We start from the raw sequence: 18,658 nt of genomic DNA on the forward strand, positions 1-18,658 counted from the left end.
GACTGGTGTGTTATACTGTAGGACTGGTGTGTTACACTGTAGGACTGGTGTGTTACACTGTAGGACTGGTGTGTTATACTGTATGACTTGTGTGTTATAATGTAGGACTGGTGTTACACTGTAGGACTGGTGTGTTATACTGTAGGACTGGTGTATTATACTGTAGGACTGGTGTATTATACTGTAGGAATGGTGTGTTACACTGTAGGACTGGTGTGTTATACTGTAGGACTGGTGTGTAATACTGTAGGACTGGTGTGTTACACTGTAGGACTGGTGTGTTATACTGTAAGACTGGTGTGTTATACTGTAAGACTGGTGTGTCACACTGTAGGACTGGTGTTTTATACTGTAGGACTGGTGTGTTATACTGTAGGACTGGTGTGTTATACTGTAAGACTGGTGTGTCACACTGTAGGACTGGTGTGTTATACTGTAGGACTGGTGTGTTATACTGTAAGACTGGTGTGTTATACTGTAAGACTGGTGTGTCACACTGTAGGACTGTAGTTTTATACTGTAGGACTGGTGTGTTACACTGTAGGACTGGTGTGTTATACTGTAGGACTGGTGTGTTATACTGTAGGACTGGTGTGTCACACTGTAGGACTGGTGTGTTACACTGTAGGACTGGTGTGTTATACTGTAGGACTGGTGTTTTATACTGTAGGACTGGTGTGTTACACTGTAGGACACACATACTTCAGTAAATAGTAATAGTATATTGATACCATTGTTATGTTTTTTCTCAGAGTCGAGTAATTTTTACTTGATTTACTGTTTTTGCTGAGTACATTGAACACTTTCCTGTGTTTATACCTGTCCTGTCTCGGACATTGCAGTACCGTTCCTCTTTATTGGCTCCTTACTATCCCTCTCCCAAATCTGGAATTCTATTGTTAGGGACTGGAGTTTGTGTATAAGAATTACAATACAGCCATGTTGGATGATAAATTGATAAGTTTTATTAAATATCAAGTAGAAGAAGAAATGTGAAGAAATTTTTGTTGGGTGTTTATTTCCAAATGATTTTCGATAAAAACCTATTTTCAAACAGAAAATTCTCTAAGCATCTGCGATGAAGATCTGGATTGAATAGTTTTTGTGCATCATGTTGCTATTTTGATTGGTGAAAAAAAAAACATCTTTTTTATTGACTTCCTTTATTACTCTTATAAATTGATGGGAGAAATGTTGAGGTCGTATATTGAGGCCAAGGTCATTTTTTTTTTTAGTTCAGGGTTAACTTCTTTGTCATTTTCCTATTTAGAAATTTGATATAACCTGTTTTACTTGTTTAGAATTGTAGATGGCAGCACCTCACCAAAGTAGTGGTGGTGGTGGTGGTAGTCGGGATGCTGGCAGCTTAAAGGCTGTCGGAGATGTAAAGAAAATGAGTATTGACAACATAATTATCTTCTGACAGATCAGAGCAAGCTGAAATATTGAAGTTTGGATTGAAATAAAAATGAAATTACCAAATTTACAGTTGAAAGAATTATTATTCATGCTGTGTGGAATAGACCTGATTTGAAAGAAGTGACGCACATGTAATATGTAATATAAATGTCAGATGGAAATGGGGCAATGTATTGTTTGTATTGGAATAACAAGCACCATCATCATTTTTCATCATATAGAAATAACGAAACCATGACATATATGGAATTCTAACATCAACTATAATTACTCGGACAAATTGTGTATTGTGTTCCAAGTTCATTTGTGTATATTTGAATTTGATTTGCTAGTTTCTTCTCCAAATGTTATTGAAATTCATGGTTTTTATCAGAAGGTGGTAGTTTATTCAGTTTAATCACATTCTTGCAACATAATATAAAGTCAAAGTTATATCCAGCTAACTCTATCTACATATACCAACCATTATCATCAGATACTTATAAATGTGTGTGAGTATGGAATATTAAAGTCTTCTATTTATTATGACTGCTAGCTTGTAAGACAATTTAGGGATTTGTAGATTTGTCATACTCTAAAAAACAAATCCTTGTTTAATAATCAGATTTAATATAAAAATAGCAAGTCACCTGCATCGACTTGTGGTTATGCATGTACTTTCTGTATAAGGAATGCTGGGAATGTCTTTACTTGACCTGGATTGACCTATGTACTATTCTATGCATTCTTGTCAATGAAATCCAATGTGGTGGCCATGGTCATCTGAGATTTTTGTGTACTCTGTATGACATAGCTGGTCATAATCTCAGAAGGTCATCTGTGCCATTACTGCAGGGATTGATGGTCTCAGAGAGGTCACTAATGGACATCTGATGGCTGTACAATGGTCACTCTGATCATCATAAGGTCATTTCATTACAGTTGGTCTGTACACCTGGGGTCAACACAATTCACTCAGGTAGCATCATACAACATAATGTGTTTGTATTGTGTAACAACTGTAGAATTGATATTAAGCATTGACCCCAAGATTATGTCACCACCCAGTGATGATATACCATCAGTAAGTCTGAAATCCCACATCAGCGACATCTTTATATATCCATGGGCTGTTTTACTTTTTAATGATAGCTTCTTTAATTATATCATTTCTTTTTATTGAGTCTTGTTTCTAATTGTACTGATGGGACATACAAAAGTATTTATACACAACACACCATAACAGTATGAAAGTCAAAAATTTATTGAATGGAACCAATAACTTGTTCAGGCTCATATTAATTATTAAATGTTTTGGCATTCTTAGGGGCTACTCATTCTTACAACTAAATTACATCAACACAACTAACAATATTACATAATAAAATTTGACTCGCTACTAAAAAGATACCCCTATATACAATTAATACTGATGATACTAGAGGGGCATGCAACTCCCAAGCTAGAGCGATCATAGCTTAGCTAGCTATGACTGATAGAAAGGAGAGATACCTAGCTAGAGCGATCATAGCTTAGCTAGCTATGACTGATAGAAAGGAGAGATACCTAGCTAGAGCGATCATAGCTTAGCTAGCTATGACTGATAGAAAGGAGAGATACCTAGCTAGAGCGATCATAGCTTAGCTAGCTATGACTGATAGAAAGGAGAGATACCTAGCTAGAGCGATCATAGCTTAGCTAGCTATGACTGATAGAAAGGAGAGATACCTAGCTAGAGCGATCATAGCTTAGCTAGCTATGACTGATAGAAAGGAGAGATACCTAGCTAGAGCGATCATAGCTTAGCTAGCTATGACTGATAGAAAGGAGAGATACCTTGCTAGAGCGATCATAGCTTAGCTAGCTATGACTGATAGAAAGGAGAGATACCTAGCTAGAGCGATCATAGCTTAGCTAGCTATGACTGATAGAAAGGAGAGATACCTAGCTAGAGCGATCATAGCTTAGCTAGCTAAAATATGACTGATAGAAAGGAGAGATACCTAGCTTGAGCGACCTCAAGCCACAGAGTAAGCAGTTGGTAGCTAAGGCAGGCAGTTCTGCTAAGACTGTTTCAGATGGGGCGACCCCCGAGCTTGGGCGATCCCAAGCATATCATCTACATAAGAAATAAATACACAAAATATGATATAATGAATTGGGGGCAAGACATTCCGCGAATTTGAAAAAGTCCAAATCGAAGAGGTTACAATAAAGTAACCGAATGAGAGCCCCCAAGAAAGAAATTATTTGTAAGAAGGATATGACAATGTAAAAATTTTAAGACGGTGTAGATAAAGTGAATTGATAATGAACTAGAAAATTATTTTATAATCAACAAAACACTGCTGCTACAAATAATCGTGCTGCTTGAAAATGAATGCAGGGGGCGCTACCCCCTAATGTAATTCCATTGGTCAACAACGTCACGTGATCAAAGGCGCGAGGTTAGAAATAGATACTTACTAACATAAAGACTGTGACGGGGTTTTTAAATGTTGTGTATAAACAACTATTTAGTAAACAAAATATACATTTTAATCATTAAGCTGTCCTATAGTTAATACGCATTATAATAAATTTGTCTGTGAGAATTGTAGGAATATAATGTCCCAAACAAGACCATTTAATACTTATTTTACCATTTTAAATTTAAGTTCAAGTTCTTATATCCAACCTGTAACAGTGTTGTCACATTTCAAAAAATCCCCCAAAAAATTCCAATTCAAATAAAACACATAATCATCAGTTTAATATCAATATTTTAATCAATATATTCCATCATGAGCTAAGGTTATTCACTTTTTACACAACAGAACTACAATAATTTTTGTGATGTCAAATATTACACTTATTGTAGTGATGTCCGACAAAATGACATCATTTAGTGATGACATCACGAACATAGATCTTCATATCACTAAATATGATATTTGGTCTGTGAATGTTTGATAATACATAAGTTCTATGTTTACTTTCACGGCCGCGGTGGCCGAGTGGTTAAGGTGTCCCGACACTTTAACACTAGCCCTCCACCTCTGGGTTGCGAGTTCGAAACCTACGTGGGGCAGTTGCCAGGTACTGACTGTAGGCCGGTGGTTTTTCTCTGGGTACTCCGGCTTTCCTCCACCTCCAAAACCTGGCACGTCCTTAAATGACCCTGGCTGTTAATAGGACGTTAAACAAAACAAACCATACTTTCACGGTCATAAGCATCAGTTGTGTAATTTTAAGTTTTGTCGATAGATCCTATATATATATATATTTATATATATATAAACCTAGAAGATTGGTATTTTTGTCAGCTGGTTTAATTCAGTTGAAGTTTAATGTTAATAAGTTAACAAAATTGACCCACATTTCTAAGAGATTCTGTTCAAATTTTTTTAGGTGTACAATACAGGCCCTATTGGCCATTTGTATTTTGTTTTCTCTAAACAAATCTGTTTGTTCATGTAAAATATGCTAAGTAACATTGGGGAAGGCATGTATAGGTTATTGGATGGTGACTAACTTGTTTAGTTACTACTGTTTAGGACTGACAAAGTACAACTATAGTGTTATATAACAAATCAAATCAACAGCATGGTGTCCTTACAGTAATCAAGGTGAAAAGGTAACAACGGTGACAGGTGGAATTGATGCTATTATGATACATCTATATTTGACATTGGTCTGACCTAGATCTACCTGTCAGGTATGTCAAGATAGACTGTACCGACTTATCAACATTTCTGTCACATCTTCACACATTTATATTCTCTACAACATAATGTAAATCAGTGACAGGCTGTTTGTAGACACAAGTTTAAGTCTATTTGAAGTATGACTACAATGGGCTGAATTAATTACTGAACAATTGTACTGATGTGCTCAACAGTAATCAATAATATTTAACTCATTTTTTCTGCAAAATTGAAAAAATTAGTCCAATGTCTTGTTCTGTTGACTTTATTTTTCTAAGATATAACATGCATGCACGCAATATGTTAAAAAAAGTATAATTTAAAGTCAAATTTCAGAGGTTGTATTTTAAGAGTCATTGGTGGTTCAACCCTATAATAACGTACCTGACCTTCTCTACAGACAATTTAAACACAAAACATTCACAATAGAATGATAACAATTTACATAAAGCTGCTATGATAACTCCTTATAGTTTTTATTTGTTCCGTGTATTTAATGACGGGCCCCATTGTAGTACTAAGGAGGATAGCTTTTAATGAAGAAGCTAACGGATACAAATTTAAGTATGCTATTACAGTGGGTTAGAAAAATATAACATTTTTTTATGTCCGCTCCAAGGAATGACTAGAACATTGTCTGGCATTCTTAAGTCTATATATCAGGTAGCCCACTCCTTTCTCACTAGCACTGTTCTTGTTATTAACATATCGGGTTCAAAACAGTTTGTCTATTTATGACAATAATATCTGTATTAGGCTTTAAACAATTATATCTGCAAATAAAACTGTTTTGCTATAAGGGTTTTCATTTTAGATTTGGAAATTATCCAATGAGATTTGGTAAAGTCTTGAAAACCATATAAATCTCCTGTCCTGTTATGTATCGATAATAGAGCCCCGGGAATAAAACTTTATACAAAATATGGTCTATGATTGCTTGATGTCAAAAAAGTTGCAAGAGAAACTATGTCTGTAGATGAAATAGAAATTAACAGTTTTGCTTTAAATTTTTACAGAGCTGTACAAGGCCTCATTGATACTGGCAGGACTGTTTCTGGATAAAACACTCTTGACTTGGAATTTACTGTTAAAAAAATGACAAATAAGTTTTGTTACTAAAACCCTGAACCAAATTTTGTGAATGATGTGGAGTTCTGAATTGTTGAAATTGACATATTCCTTTGTTTTAGTTTTAAGTCCAATGATTCTGTTATCATATTGAGGTATTGAACAGTTTCATAGCTGTAATTAAAGTATCATGTAACCATTTCCTTTAAAGGGAGACTCAAATAGATGATGATTATAACTTATAAGTCAATAGATAAATGATTGATGTTAATTTTAGTCTATAAATAGATGATGATTAAAACTTAAGTCAATAAATTAATTATTAATGTTAATTTAAGTCTATAGATATATGATGATTAGAACTTCAGTCAATAAATAGATAATTAAACTTCTAATAATCTAAGCATATAAATAGATTAATATTTAAATTGATGTTGATCAGAATTGAAAGCAACTTACAGTGAATAAGTGTAAAAGTGAAGACTGCAGTACAATATTATTTTGTCATTGGACCAACACACAGAAATGCAACATATTTATTATCAATTAATATTTAAAGTAGTGCATGGCATTATATGCATGGCAAGAAGCTCTTGATTAGGTTGTTAAATATTCGTTTAATTTTTCATAAAGCTTAGTTAATTTGATAGAAGACTGGTGTGGTATTATTTGCTCAATGTGATTTGGTACAGCACCTTTTTCTGAACCCTCTTAAGAACATATTCTACCACTTATAAAAGTCAATAACCATCAATTTCAACAATGTCCTCATCAAATCGGTAGAAATCAAATGATTTCCTGTTGAGCAGTGAAGCAAAATTTATAATTTGTTCAGTTAAAGAGAATGAAAGTGAATGGTCATGGTCAGCTTGCTGACAGCATGTTGTTATGGTCTAGTCAGTGTTACAGAAAAGCTTGAAGTCACACAATACTGCCCTACAATGACCCTTTAAGGAAGAGGAAAAGCTTACTTAAAATACACCCTTTTATCTAGATGAATCTCCTACTGTTTGACCGTATTGCAGCCATTTAGGGAGATTACATTGGTTCTGGGCAGGTGGTATAGTACATCTGCCTGTGGAGGGAGGGAGTTATTTACAGGGAACAGCCTCTTTGAACAAGTTGTGAACAATGAAGTGGGAGGATCCAACTGTCTCCTACACGTGCCCCGTCACAAAGAATCAGCCAGAAGTCTTTTATCATTGCCTCATTAAAATACAAGGCAACAGCTCTCTATTAGCTTCAATACCTTGTTTGAACTAAATATGTCTGTAGAGTGGAACTTAACTAAATCTTACAAATTAGGAGAAAAAGGAACAAGACTTTTGACCCACTGACTGTTTATAAACATATGTATATAATACCTGTCTGCCATGTCATTGGATGTAAGCATACTGTGACATTTTTGCTGGTATCTTGAGAGAAAGTTGTGCCTGGCTCTGTACATGGAAGTACACAGTGATAATTGTCTCTGATTACGGATCGTGCTTATTCATCCAAGTTTGTCACTCTTTTATTTTCTCTTATTTTTCCTGTAAAACCTTGCCTAAGAAGACTATGTGTCCATAAGGATTTTAGAATATATTCTATCAGTGAAAAGGTTAACCAGTAATGGAATTTGTAAATGCTGCCTTACATTGATGTGAAGAGGATTGTTGTGAAATTGTTTATACTCTTTTGTGGTTTATAATGGTTTCCTGGAAGTTCTATACGACTGATACCTGATGTATCTTCTATACCCAGTGTAGAGATGTAATATTGGTTGATAGTGGATTTACCTTAAATACATGATCTGTACTGTATACCTATAGCAGATACCTGTACCATATATACTCCTGTAAGGGGTACCACATACCTGTACCTGATATTCCTGTAACGGATACCACATACCTGTACCTGATATTCCTGTAATGGATACCACATACCTGTACCTGATATTCCTGTAACGGATACCTGTACCACATACCTGTACCTGATATTCCTGTAACGGATACCTGTACCACGTACCTGTACCTGATATTCCTGTAAAGGATACCTGTACCACATACCTGTACCTGATATTCCTGTAACGGATACCTGTACCACGTACCTGTACCTGATACTCCTGTAAAGGATACCTGTACCACATACCTGTACGTGATATTCCTGTAACGGATACCTGTACCTGATATTCCTGTAAAGGATACCTGTACCACATACCTGTGACAATGACTATGGATACTGTTTATCACTTCAGAAATAATACGGAAAATCTACAAGGGACCTACTCAAGAAATCAAATTCCCAACCGACCAACCCAGGTACAAATCTTGTTTGTTTTAAAAATGAGTAGCTTTATTATTCAATCAATCAATGTTTTACTATTTCTTCCTCATTTATTTTAATCTTTGATGGCCATTGACTAACTGAGAAAAATGTAATTCTATTTTAATGAAGAATTTTTTATTGTTGATGTAAATATTCAAATATGTATAGCCATGTGTTCATGTTTGTGTTACAGAGTGATAATCTGAGCTACGAGGGAGACAATGAAAAACGTTGATTGATTAACAGAATATAATGTGGTGCTTGACAAATGATTTTATTTTATATTCTGATTATGTAGTTTTTTATAGGAATGTATAAATGTCACAAAAAAACCCCAACTAAAACAGCCAGCTAGCAATTGTCAAGCAGGTACAGTATATTAATAACCTGGTAATACATTAGAACTAGATAGTCCCCATAACAAGTAATGCTCAAACATCTGTTTCCTTTGGGTATCTATACCAATCTTGGTGTGAAGTAGTCCAATACATGATTGGTTTACGATCAGGGCAAATACAGAAAACCTTTTTGTTAGCCTTTAGATAAGAAATTTTGCTGGACATTGGCAATGTACGTTTTATTTTTCTGAATTAGTTATATATGTATATAGTTATATGATTTGGATGGAGCTTTGTGTGTTTTTAGGTCATCTGACCAAGTGTTGTTATTTTTCGGGTCGGTCAGAAATCCAAAATGGCCGCCGTGGCCGCCATCTTGAAAAACACATTTTAAACTTATTCTCAAGTTCCACCAGTGCTATTGAGCTGAAACTTGCCTGAAATGATCCTGTTATGATCCCGACCAAGTGTTGTTATTTATTGGGTCGGTCAGAAATCCAAGATGGCCACCATTGCCAACAGTGCCACTTGCTACAGAGAATACATACTACAATAATATAAGGGTTTTGATTTAGAGTCAGATGACCGTTAAGGCCCCTGGGCCTCTTGTTAGAACATTGGGGCTTATAACTCGGTATAATTCTTGTTTACATATGCAAGTCGTATACTTAAAAAGGCAAATGGTAATCTGTGAGGGATGACCATCATGCTCACCAGTCTTCAATCCTTAATTATGAAATGATGATCTTTTCAACAATACTCCAAACATACAACCAAAATTTGGCATTGTGGTAATGAATTAACGATTCAGAAATAATTGTCATTCTTCAAAATATGATTAACTATTATAGATACAGTACCCCGATCTATTGGTAACTAGCCTGTAAATGCTACCTACATGTATGATACTGTTATCTGCTTTATTATCCATGAATTACCAATAATCAGATGATATTGTCACCATGGCAACATACTATTGACTTTTAAATTCAGACATGAAGTTGGTTGCCATTGTTGTCCTCTGCAATGATGGCCAATTTAGGAGGCTAATTGTGATTTTCAGGCCTTTAGCTGTGATCATTCAATAAACAGTTATCCATGGCAACCATTGATATGTCCTTAGCAACCACTATAGCTTGCCTAGTGAATCTACAACTTTCAACAATACCTTTATTTTCTAGGTTTTCCTTTTTTCAGTGTGCTTATACAAGTCTTAGTTAAAGTCTTCAACCTGAAAATATTTGAGATTTCCCCTTCCCCAGCTATGGTAACTTACTTAGAAAAAAAGGAGGGGGGATAAAAATATAATGTGATTGGCAAGCTATCATTTATGGTTTTGATTCTCCACACAAAAGTAATGGTCAGTCAAGTCATTTACTGTTATTGTGTGGTGACATTCAGTTAGTCAACACATTACAGTTAGTTTATCAAAGACAATGTTGACATAATGTAGGCTAGGTATAATGTATTGTTGTCTTGCTGTCAACCAATTGTGATGACGGGGAATGGTGTCACAACAATAGGGTAAGGAAGACATTTATCAATATTTCCTGATGTTACCCTAGAGTTAAGACAGGGGTGACTTGGAATGGTGTCACAACAATAGGGTAAGGAAGACATTTATCAATATTTCCTGATGTTACCCTAGAGTAAAGACAGGTATTCCACAGCAATTGAATGACGTCATGGCAACATTACAATGATGCCACATCAACATTTGCGTTGTATTGCATTGATGTACCATCAAATTTAACATCAATATAATAATTTACATAAGATTGCCAACAAGGTAAGAGAAAAAATAACCACATGACCCCTTAAGGTCAAACAGGAGGGTCTGGACCCTTGCGACAAGTTTCTTAGCTGTCAAACACTGGCCTCATGTTTGTCAACGTAAGTAGTTTTCCTTGAGATCCCCTCTCACTTCCTTTGTACATTGATATGTTCAGATACAGGTAAACTACCTGAACAGCTTAAACGAAACCGATACTGTGCAAGTATTGGATGATTGCCTGTCATTGAATGTTACAAGATGGATGTTGGATTCAATATTGTGTAGATAATTTGTCCTCCATTGGAAGTTTTTAATTTTGTTCACCATAGTAACGGTTACTAGGTAGGTGATGAGGGTAGTTATATTGCTGTAACTAGAGGAAACACCAATAAAATAGCTGACACTGGGTTGATGATGTAAACTCAATAAAACTCGGGGATCATGTTTACTTGTGATATACAGGAGATTGTGGCCTCTAGCATCTGTTTTATTCTTCAAAAATCTGAATGGAATAATAAGAAAAAATGGAAATAAGATAAGATTAAATCATATTGGTCTGGTCTGTTGTCATATGTCTCCAAACCAAAATAGAAATATGTTGTATTAGGAAATATTCCATTATCAATAGTGTTTTTCTAGGTCTATTTGGGAAATTGCCACTTAATGGAAATTGGGAATTCTATGTGTCAGCAATTTTTTTTTTTTAGTTTTGGCCACAGGTACTTATCACACTCTATTTTCCCTATTGGTTTGCTGTGTATTACAGCTTTATTGATATAAAGGTCAGTGGTAATTAATTGGAATAAAAATTAACACGACTATAGCTGTATAGACTCACTAAACAGTGATTTCTGATAAATCGTGAAAATTCGGTTTAAGATTTAATGATGCACCATGAAAATATTCTATGATATATTATATAGGTTTTGAAACACAGTTTTCCTCCATTGTAAACAATACTACATGAAGGAAGTTAAAGGTATTTAATGTCATGTGGGTACCAGTGACAAATTGGTTAGTAAGATGTGAATTCTTGTAGGACCTTCAGAATTTTAGTCTTATTCTTTGCACTGATATAGGTCTTTATAATGAAGAGAAATACTGAGTTTTATGATACATCTTAAAAAGAGATTATGACTGATAATAATTGTCATCTGTGATTTTTACAGCTATAGTTACATTAGTTTATGAAAAGATTTTTCTTTCCACGTCAGGAATTAAGTCTCGCCATTATTATGGAGTATTGCTACTGTGGTATATGATGTACTACAGACTTACTGATAGTCTCTTATTGATGTGATCAGTTACAAATCATTTTTAGCTCACCTGGACCAGGTCCGGTGGCTTATGTCATGGCGTGGCGTCCGTCGTCCGCCCGTCAACATTTGCTTTAAATCGCTACTAGTCATAAAGTTATTATTGGATTTTTACTAAATTTGGTCAGAAACATCCTTGGGGAAAGTCGAACAGATTTTGCATAAATGGTGACTCTGACCCCCGAGGGGCCAAAGGGGCAGGGCCCAATAGGGGAAATAGAGGTAATTCCTTAAAATCGCTACTAGTCATAAAGTTATGAATGGATTTGAACCCAATTTGGTCAGAAACATCCTTGGGGAAAGTCTAACAGATTTTGCATAAATGGTGACTCTGACCCCCGAGGGGCCAAAGGGGCAGGGCCCAATAGGGGAAATAGAGGTAATTCCTTAAAATCGCTACTAGTCATAAAGTTATGAATGGATTTGAACCCAATTTGGTCAGAAACATCCTTGGGGAAAGTCTAACAGATTTTGCATAAATGGTGACTCTGACCCCCGAGGGGCCAAAGGGGCAGGGCCCAATAGGGGAAATAGAGGTAATTCCTTAAAATCGCTACTAGTCATAAAGTTATGAATGGATTTGAACCCAATTTGGTCAGAAACATCCTGAAGGGAAGGGGAACAGATTTTGCATAAATGGTGTCTCTGACCCCCTAGGGGCCAGAGGGGCGGGGTCCAATAGGGGAAATAGAGGTAATTCCTTAAAATCGCTACTAGTCATAAAGTTAAGAATGGATTTGAACCCAATTTGATCAGAAACATCCTTGGGGGAAGGGGAACAGATTTTACATAAATAGTGACTCTGACCCCCAAAGGGCCAAAGGGACGGGGCCCAACAGGGGAAATAAATGTAATTCATCTAAATCTCTACTAGTCATAAAGTGATGAATGCATGTTCTAAAAACAAGTCTTGAGGTCTTTCAGACCTTAGAGTGTCTGAACTTCATAAATCTTTAAAGCAGTTGGGATCCCCACACTATAACCATATATAGCATTGTTTGAGATTTACAAATAAAACGAATTGAACATGAACATTATTTTGACATTTGGTCTAATCCAACCAGGTGAGCGATACAGGCCCCATGGGCCTCTTGTTATTCTGTTTAATAAGATATTATTTACATATAGAAACAGACAGTAGACATATACTATATTCATTGTGTCAAATATCAGCGAGTCTTAAATTTACATCTATCTTAAATTGACTGAAATCTTCAATTGATAAATCGATGTTCTATATATACTAGAAAGTGTCGACTAGATTCATTATTATATACCATACATTTATACGGTCACGGCAGATAGTTAATATATACATGTATTAATTATGGGTAATCACGACATATATATATATAAAGTATTGGTAATCTAGGCAGATATATATATAAAGTATTGGTAGTCACGATAAAGTATATAAAGTATTGGTAATATTGTACTAATATTAAAATCTCTATGTAATGTGTTGGTAAATAGGAACGTTGAAGTATTAAAAAAACAGTATCCATATTTCTGGGGAAAACTATGTCGATGACACAGAGTACCCTCTGAATGATTTTAATTTAAAGGTTCATCAAACACTTTCCCACAGCTATAGAGCAGTCTGTTTAAGTTAAGTGCTCATCATCAAATATGCATGGCTCTCTGGTCTAGAACTTTGTCCCAAGCTGTTATGTATGCAGATAAGTCGGTAAGTTCAGATCATTAGATTTATCATTTTCTATCTTGCTCTCTCAAATAATCAAATATTTATAGGCTGCCGACTGTTGAGTACCCTTCCATGTCCTGTTATAGGATGGGATCTGAATTTTACAAATCACAAATATGGAGCCACTTAATTTACTTAAGTGATCAGCTACCATCTTTGAACGTTTAATGCCTTGTAACTGGATGCTATATCCCTTTCTCGGTATGGATGCTTTTTGAATATTTTATAGATGACGTTTATGCTTCACATGAAACTGTTAACTGGGCATGACTCATTTTTCAACTTCCAATCCCTAATAGACATTTTTTGATAATGGAGAAAAAAACCATCAGTTTAATTTAAATTGGAAATGTAATGATTCCACTTGCCTTTTGTATTGATCAGATGGGGATAAAATTATACTGTTATACTTCTGTTCTGTTTCATAAATGACATGGGCCAAATATGGCATCTGTGTAGGGATGGTAGAGGACTGAAGGAAGTGTTCTGAGGAAACTATAGGTATAAATGTATATATATATATGGTTTATATTTGTGTAGGGACGGTAGAGGATTTAGCAATAAAGAAAGCTTTCTCAGAAAACTATAGGTAGGGTAGCTATATATGGTAGAGGGTTGTCAGGAATGGAAAAAGGTTGAGGGATAAAGATGTCGTTTTGAGAATACTATAGGTTGTACTTTATTTGGGAGCAGTTCATAACTAATCTCAGAAACTCACTCAGCTGAGGTTTCGGGTGTCAAGTGGCAGCGGGGGCATTCATGTCTGACAGACATTTTCTGGTTTATCATAAAAAAAGCAAATATTAATATAATCAAACTTAACAATAAGAGCATTAATTACAAAGTTTCCTCAAAATATCAATTACAAAAATGTCTAAGATTTAACTGCAAAAGTAACAACACTATTCATAAATGACGCACATGAAATTGTTTCATTTGCATATTTCATACTTACCAAGTAAAAGGAGATCTGTTGTATTAATTCTATAATTGAAAAGAAAATCATAAAACTGTAAATAGGATGCCCGCACACAGGTGGAGACTGACCTGACATCGACCCACAACTTGTCAACATCTTTAAATTTGTATGCAGGCTAGGTTTTTGAACAAGTTTTGCATGAATATATAAAACTGTAATAGATTTTCTGATAATTCACCTACAGCATTAATCTAATATTCTTGTGTGTAATTACTTGTGGAAACATTTTTACAGTGATGGCCTGTGATATGATGGCGTTAAAGCTTCTACTCTCCTTCATCTGGTGGCATCTCCAGCCAGGCGTGACACTTAGTTTGTCGTAATTTGATAAATTAAACAACCATGTCAAAATGTCATCACATACATAGTAATTAAAGCCAGTTATTATCACATTTATCAAATTGCCTGACTGTTTGACACAACATTTGAAAAATATTAATTTTGAAATAATTTTCTGAGATGATGGAGTTTATTTGTAGATCAATACTTGTACAGCTGTCACCTTATTGAACATCAATTTTATAGAGATGTATTTTCATAATCCTGCTTGAAAAACTTGGAGAGTATATATTATTCATGTTGTACAATGTTTCCGGGCGCAGTTCCGTCGTAATTTCCTTAAAAAATAACAGATTTCCATGTTCTGTCACATCATAGGATGAGGGTGTGTCATATACAGAATCACTTGGGAAAAACTGATGTGTTGTCCACTATAGATTAGGGGTGTCATACAGTAATATAGATTAGGGGTGCCATACAGTAAGGTTATGTTATCTTTGAGTTTAAAGGCATCACTCATAATAATCTTATCTTGTTTTACCTTGGAATATATCATGTAAGATTGAAGACACTGGGATTATCATTTAAATTGATTGACTACAATAACTATACACATATCATGTAGGCGCAAATAAGACATACCTTCAAAGGCATGAATGAAAAAAGTTAATTTCTTTCATTATCCAATAGGTTATATATATATATTTATTGGGTGTACCCTAGAACATTAAGAGGTATATTGAGAGTGTACCCTAGGACAATAAGATAGGTATATTGAGAGTGTACCCTAGGACAATAAGATAGGTATATTGAGAGTGTACCCTAGGACAATAAGATAGGTATATTGAGAGTGTACCCTAAGACAATAAGATAGGTATATTGAGATCTAGAGTGTACCCTAAGACAATAAGATAGGTATATATATTGAGAGTGTACCCTAGGACAATAAGATAGGTATATTGAGAGTGTACCCTAGGACAATAAGATAGGTATATTGAGAGTGTACCCTAGGAGAATAAGATAGGTATATTGAGAGTGTACCCTAGGACAATAAGATAGGTATATTGAGAGTGTACCCTAGCACAATAAGATAGGTATATTGAGAGTGTACCCTAGCACAATAAGATAGATATATTGAGATCTAGAGTGTACCCTAGGACAATAAGATAGGTATATTGAGAGTGTACCCTAGGACGATAGGATAGGTATATATATTGAGAGTGTACCCTAGGACAATAAGATAGGTATATTGAGAGTGTACCCTAGGACAATAAGATAGCTAGGTATATTGAGAGTGTACCCTAGGACAATAAGATAGGTATATATATTGAGAGTGTACCCTAGGACAATAAGATAGGTATATTGAGAGTGTACCCTAGGACAATAAGATAGGTATATATATTGAGAGTGTACCCTAGGACAATAAGATAGGTATATTGAGAGTGTACCCTAGGACAATAAGATAGCTAGGTATATTGAGAGTGTACCCGAGGACAATAAGATAGGTATATATATTGAGAGTGTACCCTAGGACAATAAGATAGGTATATTGAGAGTGTACCCTAGGACAATAAGATAGGTATATATATTGAGAGTGTACCCTAGGACAATAAGATAGGTATATTGAGAGTGTACCCTAGGACAATAAGATAGGTATATTGAGAGTGTACCCTAGGACAATAAGATAGCTAGGTATATTGAGAGTGTACCCTAGGACAATAAGATAGCTATATTGAGAGTGTACCCTAGGACAATTGGATAGGTATATTGAGAGTGTACCTTAAATTAGGACAATAAGATAGATATATTGAGAGTGCACCCTTGGACAATAAGATAGGAATATTGAGAGTGTACCCTAGGACAATAAGATAGGTATATTGAGAGTGTACCCAAGGACGATAAGATAGGTATATATATTGAGAGTGTACCCTAGGACAAAAAGGTAGGTATATATTGAGTGTACCCTAGGACAATAAGATAGGTATATTGAGAGTGTACCCTAGGACGATAGGATAGGTATATATATTGAGAGTGTACCCTAGGACAATAAGATAGGTATATTGAGAGTGTACCCTAGGACAATAAGATAGGTATATTGAGAGTGTACCCTAGTACAATTGGTGGATAGGTATATTGAGAGCGTACCTTAAATTAGGACAATAAGATAGATATATTGAGAGTGCACCCTTGGACAATAAGATAGGAATATTGAGAGTGTACCCTAGGACAATAAGATAGGTATATTGAGAGTGTACCCAAGGACGATAAGATAGGTATATATATTGAGAGTGTACCCTAGGACAAAAAGATAGGTATATATTGAGTGTACCCTAGGACAATAAGATAGGTATATTGAGAGTGTACCCTAGGACGATAGGATAGGTATATTGAGAGTGTACCCTAGGACAATAAGATAGGTATATTGAGAGTGTACCCTAGGACAATAAGATAGGTATATTGAGAGTGTACCCTAGGACAATAAGATAGGTATATTGAGAGTGTACCCTAGCACAATTGGTGGATAGGTATATTGAGAGCGTACCTTAAATTAGGACAATAAGATAGATATATTGAGAGTGTACCCTAGGACAATAAGATAGGTATATTGAGAGTGTACCCTAGGACGATAAGATAGGTATATTGAGAGTGCACCCTTGGGCAATAAGATAGGTATATTGAGAGTGTACCCTAGGACAATAAGATAGATATATTGAGAGTGCACCCTTGGACAATAAGATAGGTATATTGAGAGTGTACCCTAGGACAATAAGATAGGTATATTGAGAGTGTACCCTAGGACAATAAGTTAGGTATATTGAGAGTGTACCCTAGCTAGAACAATAAGATAGGTATATTAAGAATGTACACTAGGACTAGATATATTAAGAGTGTACCATAGGACTATAAGATAGGTATATTGCATAATTCCATTAAGTACACACAAATATTCCTGTATAATGAATATGTTTCCTTTAGCGTAGGGTAGTAGGACATCCATTTTCCATTTGTATATAAAATCAAACTCATGCAGAACTATTGTTATTCAATCAAAATCTTGTTAGTCAGCACTGTATGAATCAGATGAAAAATCTAAATAATTTTAAACAACTTGCCAAGAAATTAGTCAATTAAATTCAAAAGAAACCCTCAGATAGCAAACCATATCTCACTTTTGGACTTTGATCAGTTTAATCTTTAAAATTTTACATAATTTAGAATTATGAAATTATGCAAAAAAGAGCATTACAGCAGATTTAATTTATTTAGAGCATTTATAGTATTCATTGTGACAAGAAATTGAAAAGAAATGAAATCTAATATTTGCTTTAAGAATATGCTACCGCAAATTATGATATTTACTTAATGTTAAAAAAGGACTTAAGATGCAGATCCCAGACAAATAGATGTTTCTGAGAGGGCAGGTGGACTGTACACAGCTGCAGTACAGGTAAACCCAGCCAGGTAAGGTGTGTCCACTCATTCATGTTCCTCTCACAAGCCAGGTTTTAATATTTAGGCAGCGTTAATGATATCTGTGAAGTTTAAGTACTGGCGTTGTAATATGATCCTCTACTTCAAACACCTGTTTCATGCTAAATAGAAAAAATCAAGCAAGGAGAGAACACAAAAGAAGGATTTATTTTCAAATGTGTCCTTTACGATTTCTCGGTTTTATTTTTGTTTATTTCATAATAGAATTATGAAAATCTTTAAACTGAGATGTAGAAGAAAGTCCTACTGTATTTGATAGGCGATTGTCCTGTAAGGAGAGGTGTCTGATGAGGAGATAACATTCGTCATTGTTATA

The 18,658-nt window shown here is 35.0% G+C and overlaps 1 protein-coding gene across 3 annotated transcripts in view; it reads left to right on the plus strand.

Moving 5' to 3' along the window:
• The window catches only part of LOC117337038 (TOX high mobility group box family member 4-like), a 117,715-nt gene that overhangs the window by 25,778 nt on the left and 73,279 nt on the right, over positions 1 to 18,658 (plus strand). The window contains exon 3 of one of the 3 annotated variants that reach the window (XM_033897794.1): positions 8,389 to 8,452. The exons of the other annotated variants lie outside the window; for them this stretch is intronic. The gene's annotated coding sequence lies outside the window, so the exon portion shown is untranslated. The remainder of the gene's footprint in view (positions 1 to 8,388; positions 8,453 to 18,658) is intronic. 3 annotated transcript variants of the gene reach the window in all.

The sequence above is a fragment of the Pecten maximus genome, chromosome 11, assembly GCF_902652985.1.
Source record: "Pecten maximus chromosome 11, xPecMax1.1, whole genome shotgun sequence".
Lineage (NCBI taxonomy): Eukaryota > Metazoa > Mollusca > Bivalvia > Pectinida > Pectinidae > Pecten > Pecten maximus.